We start from the raw sequence: 10,342 nt of genomic DNA, 5'->3' as shown, positions 1-10,342 counted from the left end.
TTGAATCAGAAACTCTGGGATGGGGTCCAAGAATCTGAGTTTTAGCAAGATCTGCATGGGACTCTCATGCATGCTGAGGTCTAGGAACCACTGAGAAAGCATTCAACAATTACTAATTATTTAACATTTAATGAACTCATTGGTGAGTACCTTTGTATGCAAAACATAATAATAATACTGGATTGGATTATTGGATATGAATTGCACTTTCCTTCTCCATCACAACAATGTAATATAAAGAAATAATGAACTTATTTGTTAAAGATCCAAAATTAATGCATAGAACACACAGAAGTAAGTTGCACACATAGTAGACGGGAGATGTACATGGCTATCTTTATGTCTCTGATATTTTTACCTCTGGCTTTATCACTTCTGAACTTTTTTTCTTCTAAGTTATGGGGGTTTTTTTAGGCCTCATAGGCTCAACTCCTCAACTCAGAGGCTTTTCAACTTTCTTATGAGACAGCTTCACAGTCGGTATGAACACTATAAGCATAAGAGGTGCTTCTACCAGGCAGGGGAAGAGCTGAGCTGTGTCGTGGCTCACCCTCCACCTCTGGGGCCCTTCCCAATAACGGTGCGTTTTCTGGGGAGTCCAGAAAACTTATAGAATGATTTTTGATGCACATGTGAATTTTGAGTAAAACTGCTGCCAAGTCTTTATAGTAAACATTTGGACAGTGAGAGTTCAGATGGTGATGGATATCTGATGATGGAGAGAAACAGTGGGTCTCCCTTTTCGAGGAAAACATCTCCATTGGATAGATGGGTGCTGGCCTCAATCCTGGACTTGCCCATGTCCAGCAGGCTCACTTCAGGAGCTAACACCACACCCTGGAAGGATTAGAGATGTTCCAACTCACTTGTTCACAAAATTCTCCGGGCAGTGGTGCTACCCTGGCCTCATCTCTGAAGCAGACATCACAACGACTTCCTCCACAGGTCCACCACAAAATGTTGGGCAAAGGTTTTATCTTTTATCTTCACTTGGGTACTTCAGTGAAGAACCCGGAGCAGAAAGAAATTAATGCGCTGAATCACGACGGAGGCCGGTAGTGTCTGCGTGGGAGCTGGGGGACTGACATGATTAAGATGGGAGATGCTGAGCTCTGTGCACTTACACTTTAGCGGAGTTGCAACAGAAATTCTGAAAACTCAAGTCTCTTGTCTCCTGGGGGAGGGTGTCCTCACCATGTCACGCCTCTCATCCATTATGTGTTAAAACAAACAATACCTATGGTTTCATACTTAGTCTTAAAAATCATTACAAAGAATGCATTGCCTCTCTTTGCCTTCATCCTACTGCGAGGATGAAGACCATTCTCAGCAATCAGATGGTGGATGTCCCAGAAAACATGGACATCACTCTGAAGAGACGCACCGTTATTGGGAAGGGCCCCAGAGGCACCCTGCGGAGGGATTGCAATCACATCCATGTAGAACTCAGTCTCCTTCGAAAGAAAAGAAGAGGCTCTGGGTTGACCAATGGTGGGGAAATAGAAAGGAACTGGCTCCTGTTCACACTCCATGTAGTCCCATACAGAACATGATCAAGGGTGTTACATTGGGCTTCCGTTACAAGATGAGGTCTGTGTGTGCTCACTTCCCCATCAATGTCATTATTCAGGAGAATGGTTCTCTTGTTGAAATCCGAAATTTCTTGGGTGAAAATACATCCGCGGGGTTTGGATGAAGTCAGATGTTGCTTGGTCAGCATCTCAACCCAGAAAGATGAGTTAATTCTTGAAGGAAATGACATTGAACTTGTATGAAATTCAGCTGCTTTGGTTCTACAACAGTTAAAAACAAGAATATCAGAAAATTTGGGGATGGCTTCTATGTTTCTGAAAAAGGAACAGTTCAGCAGGCTGATAAACTAGATCTACGTAAGTTGTCCAGCTATGGAAACGCCAAGATGTCCAGTGATTCCTTAGACTTATTTGTGATATTTTAAAGATGGAGTCAAAGTCATGTATTGGAAAAAAACAACAACGCATTGCTTCTTTGTCAAAAACAAACAAAAAAAACCTCTCATGGTCACTCCTTCCCATAGCAATTTGCATAGTGAGGGTGTCCTCGCCCTAACACTGCTGCTGTCTGGTGACATCTGGGGGTGAGGTACCCTGTGGGGGTCTTCCCATTCCAAGTGTATGGTCTGTGATCTGGGTGGGTGCCTCCCTGTCTTTTCTGTGGTGGGAAAACTGTGAGGAGCTGTGCAAATGAGTGACTTTGGCAGCTTCTCCGGATGGCAAAATCAACGGTGTCCAGTTTTCAAGGCTCATCAGAGAACAACCCACTTTTCCGCCTACCCCCAACCCCATGCCTATGTCCTGGAAGCAGGAGCTTCTCTTGCCTCATGGGACAACGGATAGGCCTTTGTTTTCTAAAGCTCAGCCTCAGGTCACAGAGGGGTGAGGTGAGACTAAAGATTAAAAGGTAGATTTGAACTTCCCAGAGGGAGACAAGCCCTCTGGAGATGGAGGACGCTGGGAACGAGAGGGTGCCACAGTAGTGAGGCCTGCATGTACCCCCTTTAGAGTGGGAGTACATTCTAAGACCTGTGGGAAGTTCCTTGTGACCCCCAAAAGTCATGCAGTATTTCTCTGGACACACTCAGGGCAGCAAGTGGTGGGACCAGCTTGGCAGCCACACCCTGCAGCAAAATAATGTGCTGAAATAATATTTAAATACTCCCAGAGATGTAAAAAGTATCATATCCCTTGCCTTTTGAGCATAATTTTGAAGATGTATTTCCACTACATGGGGTGGTTCATTTCATGTGGCAACTTGGCTGAGCCAGTGCCCAGATATGTAGCCAAACATTATTCTGGATGTTTCTGTAAGGGTATTGTTGGATGAGATTAACATTGCAATCTGCGGCTTTTGAGTAAAGCCAATTGTCCTCCATAACATAGGTGGGCCTCATCTAATCAGTTGAAGGCCTGAATAAGACAAACGACTGATCTTCCCTGAGCAAGAGAGAATTCTGCCAGCAGATGGCCTTCAGACTTGAACTGCAACATTGGCTTTTCCCTGGGTCTTCACCCTGACAGACTTCAGACTTGAACTGCAGATTTTGGACTTGCCTCTCTGTATAATCTCATGAGCCAATTCTTTAAAATAAGTTTCTCTCTATATACACACACATCCTGTTGGTTCTGTTACTCTGGAGAACCCTGATTAACATACCATGTCATACATGTTTTTGCTTTTGTTTTTTCGTTTTGTTCTTTTCCTTCACAGTTAAACACAAAAGTCAACGACCATAAATAAACCACATATCCAAATCAAGGTTAACACTATGTAGCCTTCAGCATGCCTAACAGTTTCCATCTTTCCTGAACTGAATCGAGTTTGAGCTATTTATTTTTTTATCACCAGGGTGAGCGTTTTCATTTTTCCGTTTCACATTTGTTTTATAAAACAACCACTGCAAACATAATAAAATATTGAAATAATTGTCCCCAAACTGCCATGCTAACGAAAATGATGAAACTGCAGAACAGAGCAATTGTCTGGCAAACAACTTCACTGTGTGATAGCTGGAAATGTTCATTTTGTCAGCTGAGGCCCGAGACTCTGAATTTGGCATATAACCCTCAGTTTGGGAGTTACAGTTAGAATGCAAACAGGCACTTTCGCTTGTTTTCAAGCCCAACCATTAAAGTTGAGAACAACCTAAGCTACTTGTATGTAGCAGTGAAATATAACAAGTACACAGCTAACCCTAAAGCCAAATTTGACAAGTGACTGAAAGGGAGGCAAAGAAGTACAGGGAGAGGTTGGAGTAAGGACAGACACGTCTGCATTCAGGGGATGGGGTACAGGCATGGCATTTGTTCTGGGCCTTGAAGGATGGGGACACTTTTGATGCATAGAGATTAATGGGGGTTTTAGGAAATCAAAGAAATAATACCCTTTTATTTTCTCCCTCCTGAGTTTTGAACTATTTGAGATGCAGACACAGAAATCTGGCAGATGGAAATGAAAAGATTACTTTTATTATCTACAAAGCTGTTAAGATAACATAGCTGAGGTCTGTGGCCAGGTGGGTTTATGAAGGGTTAGCCTCTGAATTAGACACACTCCCCAGGCTGAGGCCCAGTTGGATGAATGCATTATACTGAGATGTTTACAAAAACACAGGTCTATCCCGAAAGAGGAAGGGGTTGGGGCCCGCATACCCAGATCTCTCTCTCAGAGTTACCTACCAGATGTCACTTCTGAGAGGAAGATTGAGGGAAAGAAAGGAGAAAGGCCAGGAGTGTGGCTCTAGGTCGATGCTACCACAGGAAATGTGAGGAGTGGTGAACAAGTGTCCTCATAACGGTAGCCAGCTACGTGTTCTCTCAGCTCATTGGGTTTCTCTATCAAGTCTGCCATCAACTAGGGATGTGGCAATCCCCCACAGGAAAGAAGAAGCGTCAAACTAAGTAGATGCTCTTGCTCCCACCTTCTGATCCTAACTGGTCCTCTGATCATTATATAACAAGAGGGAAAATTCCTGCTTCAGCCCTCGCAGTTTGCCTGGAGTGGGGGGGTGAGGGGTGGGGGTGGATCCCAGGTGGTGAGCAGCTTTGTGTCCATTTGCCAGTTCAGTGTAGACATTTTGGAAAGAAGAGCTGCTGAACCAAAGTGAAGAGATCTGAAAGTGGGGAAGGGAGTAGAGTTGCTGCAGTCAGTTTTACTCTAATCCTGTGACACCTAAACTCCTGCCTCTTGGAGAGCCTGGCCTTGTCACCTGGAGTACCTCATGGGAAGTGAGGCAACTTGCCAAGTCATCAACTCCCAGATTGACATTCTACTGCTCATTGCCCAGCAATTACCAACGATAGAGTCCCCAACATATAGGCAGTGACCAGTGAGCCCTGGACAACAGCAAGATGCGGCCACCAGCCAGGGGAGAAGACTGGGAAATAGGGGCAGAGGGAATGCAGTGCTAACCAGCCCTAGCAGTCCCCTTTGGCGTGAGGCTGGATTTGGCCCATGTGCTGTAGTTTGCTGGTTTTCGTAAGCTCAGATACATTCTGCATCATTAGCAGGAGTGGTTAAGAGTTTAAATCTGGAATCACATGGATTAGATTTGAACCCTGGCTCCACCATCTATTAGCTGTGTGATTTGAACAAGTTAATAAACCTTTCCAAGACTCAGTTTCCTCACCAGTAATATGATGATCTTAAAGGTCTTGATCACCCAGGATTACTAGGAAAATTAAGTCACATAAAACTTCGTGCCTTGTACATTGTAAGGTCCTAGTGAAAGGTACTCATTATTATTAATAGCTTTGATGTGTGGTTCATGTTGGGAAAATGGCTAAGGGTTTGCTATTTTAGGGGACTCCATGTCAACATGAAATAATGCATGTGATATAATTAATATATAACAAAGAAAAATAAGTTATGATGGACCTTTATTCAAATTTTCTTAAATAATTATGGATAATAATTAGATAATAGTTGAAAAAAAATGTTTAATGGTTTGGTAGAACTTTCTCAGAGCAGCTAAGAACCAAATTATCAACAATGGAAATCAGAAATTTATTGACTAAAAATGCCATCAGTCTTTTGTAACTGTTAAGCAAAGAAATACAAAGCTTGGTCAACATAACACTCCACTTGGAGTCACATCCCACCATCAGCGAAGTCTGATATTATTAATGCTAACACTTTACATAAAAGGAACCAAATATGAAGATGTCTTTCCATTCCTGCACGAAGCCCTCACTACTGGGCAGGCTTCCATGCACCCGGGCCAGGCACAGCTTCCCGAAGGCCCACAGGGGACAGTGCTGGGGCTGACGGAAGATTGACTAAGCCTTGAACCCCAAACGAGAATGAACCCACCAACGTGCTAAACCACAAACCCAACCCCAATGCCACCATGCCTCCTTTGCCTCTCATTTGGAGAAGGGATATGATGTGAGGGATGTAATTTGGATAATCAAATTTACTCTTTGTAAAGCTCTAATGCTTAAAAAGAAAATACAGTGCTTTTGAATGCAAATTTTTTCTCAAATGTCTTGCCTATTGTTTTGCCATCTTATATGCCATAAGGAAGCTATTCGATCCCTTCTTGATGTAAATTGTCAAGGAAAATCACCCAGCCTAAGAGAAAGCTTATGAGAGTTTATTTGAGCCAGACTGACGACAATTGCCGGGAAGCAAAAATCTCAACGGATGGAGAAAATGCTCCGCAAAATGGCGGTTTGCAGCTTATTTTATGCATAGACTCAAAGGAGGAAGGTTACATGAAATCCACTTGTGATAGATTAAGGGGGTGGGAGAAAGCAAGGGGGAAATCTCTGGGACTGGATAAAAGTAAATTGAAGAGACAGGTACTTCTTTTACATAGGTTGGTGCAGGATAGTTAAGAGTATGGCTGTAAAAGCACATAGAGCTGGTCATCAGGGGACAACATAATAATGAGGAATTTTGCCCACGAGCTGCATGATAACCTTGAATGTCCAGGCCATGAGAGCAAGAGGTGAGATTATTAAGAGTATTTTCCCTACAAATGGCGCCCGAATTCTGTTAGTTCAGATGGCCTTTTCCTTTGTTTATGCTTACCATTTCACTGTTTCCTCATTTGTTGACACCCACCAGTTATTTTCTGCTTCCGTTAAGCAACCTAACCAATACCCTGGCTTTCACTCCCCCCCATTCACATATTTCGTTAGATGGTGACATCCTGTTTTATTCTTCTCCACTGAAGAGGTATTTCCAGGATCATGACAGACCCCTGGATCCTGAGGTAGAAGTGAGGTTTGAGCCCAACCCCAGCCCCATGATGACAGCTGTGCAATAAGTGTGATAGCCGGTTAGTATTTGCCTTTCTGTTTGTTGAGATTTGACATGAAAGGATGTCGGAGGCTCCTCATCTTGAGTTGATATCACATTCTTTCCCTGTATTAGTTTCCTATTGCTGCTGTAACAAATTACCACAAATTTCGTGGCTTAAAATAACACTGATATGTTATCCTACAGTTCTGAAGGTCAGAGTCCAAAATGGGTCTCACTGGACTAAAACCAATGTGTCAGCAGGACTGCTTTCCTTTTGGAGGCTCTAGGGGAGAATCCATTTTCTTACCTTTCGCACCTTCTAAAAGCGCCCACATTTCTTGGCTGGTGACCCCTTTCTAGCTTCAAAGCTAGGAATGACCTGTAGGGTCCTCTCAGGTAACACCACTCTGACACTGAGGCTTCTGCCTCTCTCCTCCACATGGAAGTACCCTTGTGATCAATTGGTCCCACAAGGATAATCCAGGGTACTCTTTCAATTTTAAGGTGAGCTGATTAGCAACCTAATTCCCTCTGCTACAATTACCCTGTCACGGAAGTTAAAGTAGTCAAACGTTATGGGGATTTGGACTCAGACATATTTGGGGGCCGTTATTCAGTTTATCACAGTCCCCTTTTTGATGATAAGCATCTTAAAAAGTGAAAAAATTTTTTTTAATTTAGAAAACACTAGAAACTACAGTGATGGCAAAGTGGCGGGGAACAATAACGCAACCCATACTTGACCCCAGACACACTCGTTCTTTAGGCATCTGGGAAATAGTTTTGATTTCCCTCACACACATTTGCCCACCATCTTTCAGAATGAACTTAAAACAACAAGGTGCCTGTAAACTATTATACAAGTATACTTTCTCATTTGCTGTTTTTATCTGATTTAGTTCAACTTAGGAAACCAGACAGTTTATTTTGGAATTGCATCAAAAATGAGAATAACAAATATTTACACAATGCTCAGTCAGTGCCAGAAGCTGTTCTAAGTGCTTTCATGGATTGTTTCCAGACCTCCCAACACCTTTAGAGGGGAGGTTTATTAGGCCCATTTTAAAGACAAAGAAACTGAGGCTTAGAGACATGGCCTTTGATGGCGTCACTGAACTTTTGAGCTAAGCCCCAGACTACCCCCATCACCAGACTTCCTGTTATAAGAGGGAATAATAAAGACCAATTTTATTATTAAAATCTTAAAACCAATTTTCAATGGGTTTTCTATTACTTATGGTGAAAATGATACTAAATAATTCATTATTCAACTTCCCAAAAGAAAAATATGCTGAAAATTTTCTGACACAGAAATGTTCTTATCACAAATTTTTTCCCCAATATACTACTTTTTTGCATCTTTAAAATATCACAAATAAGCCTGAGGAATCACTCAACATCTTGGCAATTCGGTAGCTGGACAACTTAGATCTAGTTAATCAGCCTGCTGAACTGTTCCTTTTTCAGAAACATAGACACCATACAAAATTTTCTGATATCCTTGTTTTTAACTGTTGTGGCTTGTTGAATCAAAGCAGCTGAATTTGATACAAGTTCAATGTCATTTCCTTCAAGAATTAACTCATCTTTCTGGGTTGAGATGCTGACCAAGCAACACCTGACCTCGTCCAAACCCCGCGGATGTATCTTCACCCAAGAAATTTCGGATTTCAACAAGAGAACCATTCTCCTGAATAATGACATTGATGGGGAAGTGAGCACACACAGACCTGATCTTGTAACGGAAGCCCAAGGTAACACCCTTGATCATGTTCTGTACGGGACTACATGGAGTGCGAACAGGAGCCAGTTCCTTTCTATTTCCCCACCATTGGTCAACCCGGAGCCTCTTCTTTTCTTTCCAAGGGGACTGAGTTCTACATGGATGTGATTGCAGTCCCTCCGCAGGGTGCCTCTGGGGCCCTTCCCAATAACGGTGCGTCTCTTCAGAGTGATGTCCACGTTTTCTGGGACGTCCACCGTCTGATTGCTGAGAATGGTCTTCATCTTCGCAGTAGATGCAGCAAAAAAAAAAAAAAAAAAAAAAAGGCACAACAATGGTTTTGATCTAATCATTCACTCAAATATTCGTTCATTCTTCTACCAAAGTTAAGTTTAACCTAGATTCCAGCAAACTCATTTCAAGTTTGAAAGACTGGAAACATTCATTTGGAGTGCAATGCAGGACTGGAGAACCTCTGTAGTGACATCAGCAAATTCTCCTTCAAACTTGGACCCCGGGAGGACAGAACAAATGAGAAAGTGACACGTGGAATGAAAATGGCAGACACATAATTCCATTAACAGGGGCTGATGAGCAAGTTAAAACATGATACAGTGCCTTGGGATTTTGTTTATTTATTTTAATGGATTCTGCTGGCTACTCATAGGTCATTTTATTGTAAAATCTTAGAAGCAAAGAAAAAAAAATGAGTTGAGACTAGAATGCTTATATAACTCTTCTTTTAAAACCAACAAGGTATAATATTACTGACAAAAGTAGTGGGTTAGGTTAATTAAAAAGTTAGCGAAATGATGCATTGAAGGAATTCTAAATAGCTCTCAAATTAATAATACAATTGTTTGCATATTAATATGGAAAGATATGCAAGATGTACAGAGGGTTCCCAAAAATGTATACACATTTTAAGCAAGGAAAACTGTATTAAAATTGTAATACTCAATTTATAATGGTAACAAAAGATGACTACAAGTCACGTTTGACTTCTGCAATTACAAGAGGTGCTCAGAATGGTTACCATCAGCGTCCAGACACTTCTGATTACGGCGAACCACTGCTTGAGCAATGTTGACCAAAGTGTCCACTTGTATATATATTTTTGGCACCCTGGTTTTAAGTGAAGAAAAAGTTGCAGAAGTATCCATAATGTAGGGTGACTAATATTATGGGTTTTCCAAGGACTAAAGGGGTTCCTGGCGTGTAGGACTTTCAGTTTTCAGACCTGGAAAGCCCCATGCGAATGAGGACAAGATAATCAACCCAGATAATGAGATTCCATTTCTATAATAATAATAAAAATATTGGGGTGCCAAAAAATGTATACACATTACTCGTATTTATCTTTTGTTGTTGATATATACTGAGTATTACCATTTTAATACAGTTTTTTCCTTTCTTAAAATGTGTGTATATGTTTTGGCACCCTCTGTATATAGTCTATCAGTTATGATGTATTCAGTGGAAAAATACAGAAAACCCTGGCCTGTTTGACTTAAACAATGAGGGTATTTACCATGATGCCCTTACAAGAAGTCCATATTCATGTCACCTTGGTCCTCTGGCTCACTCCCTCATGGACACATGGTGGGTGTGGTTCTGGGCATCCGGTTCAGATAAGGCAACATCAGTGGGGGAAAAGCGGCTGCCTTTGCCTGGTGAGGGAGGAATCTTTCCTAGAAACCCCCAGCGACTTCTTCTCAAGTCTCAATGGCCAGAATTTCAACACGTGCCTTTCTTGATTGAAAGGCTTAAATAATAGCTTGAATTTCTTCAACAAAATAGGGTTGTTTAGAAGAAAACAAGAGTGGATGTTGCATA

The 10,342-nt window shown here is 41.9% G+C and overlaps 2 pseudogenes; one reads left to right on the top strand and one right to left on the bottom strand.

The window, feature by feature from the left end:
* Positions 1-1,313: 1,313 nt before the first annotated feature.
* LOC148758931 (large ribosomal subunit protein uL6 pseudogene) lies at positions 1,314-1,957 on the top strand (annotated as a pseudogene).
* Positions 1,958-8,214: 6,257 nt separating this feature from the next.
* LOC148758930 (large ribosomal subunit protein uL6 pseudogene) lies at positions 8,215-8,790 on the bottom strand (annotated as a pseudogene).
* Between the last annotated feature and the right edge of the window lie 1,552 nt (positions 8,791-10,342).

Source organism: Rhinolophus sinicus, chromosome 2 (assembly GCF_057876585.1).
Source record: "Rhinolophus sinicus isolate RSI-liver-muscle chromosome 2, RSI-T2T, whole genome shotgun sequence".
In the NCBI taxonomy this organism is placed as follows: Eukaryota; Metazoa; Chordata; class Mammalia; order Chiroptera; family Rhinolophidae; genus Rhinolophus; species Rhinolophus sinicus.
This window is presented reverse-complemented; position numbering and strand designations above follow the sequence as displayed.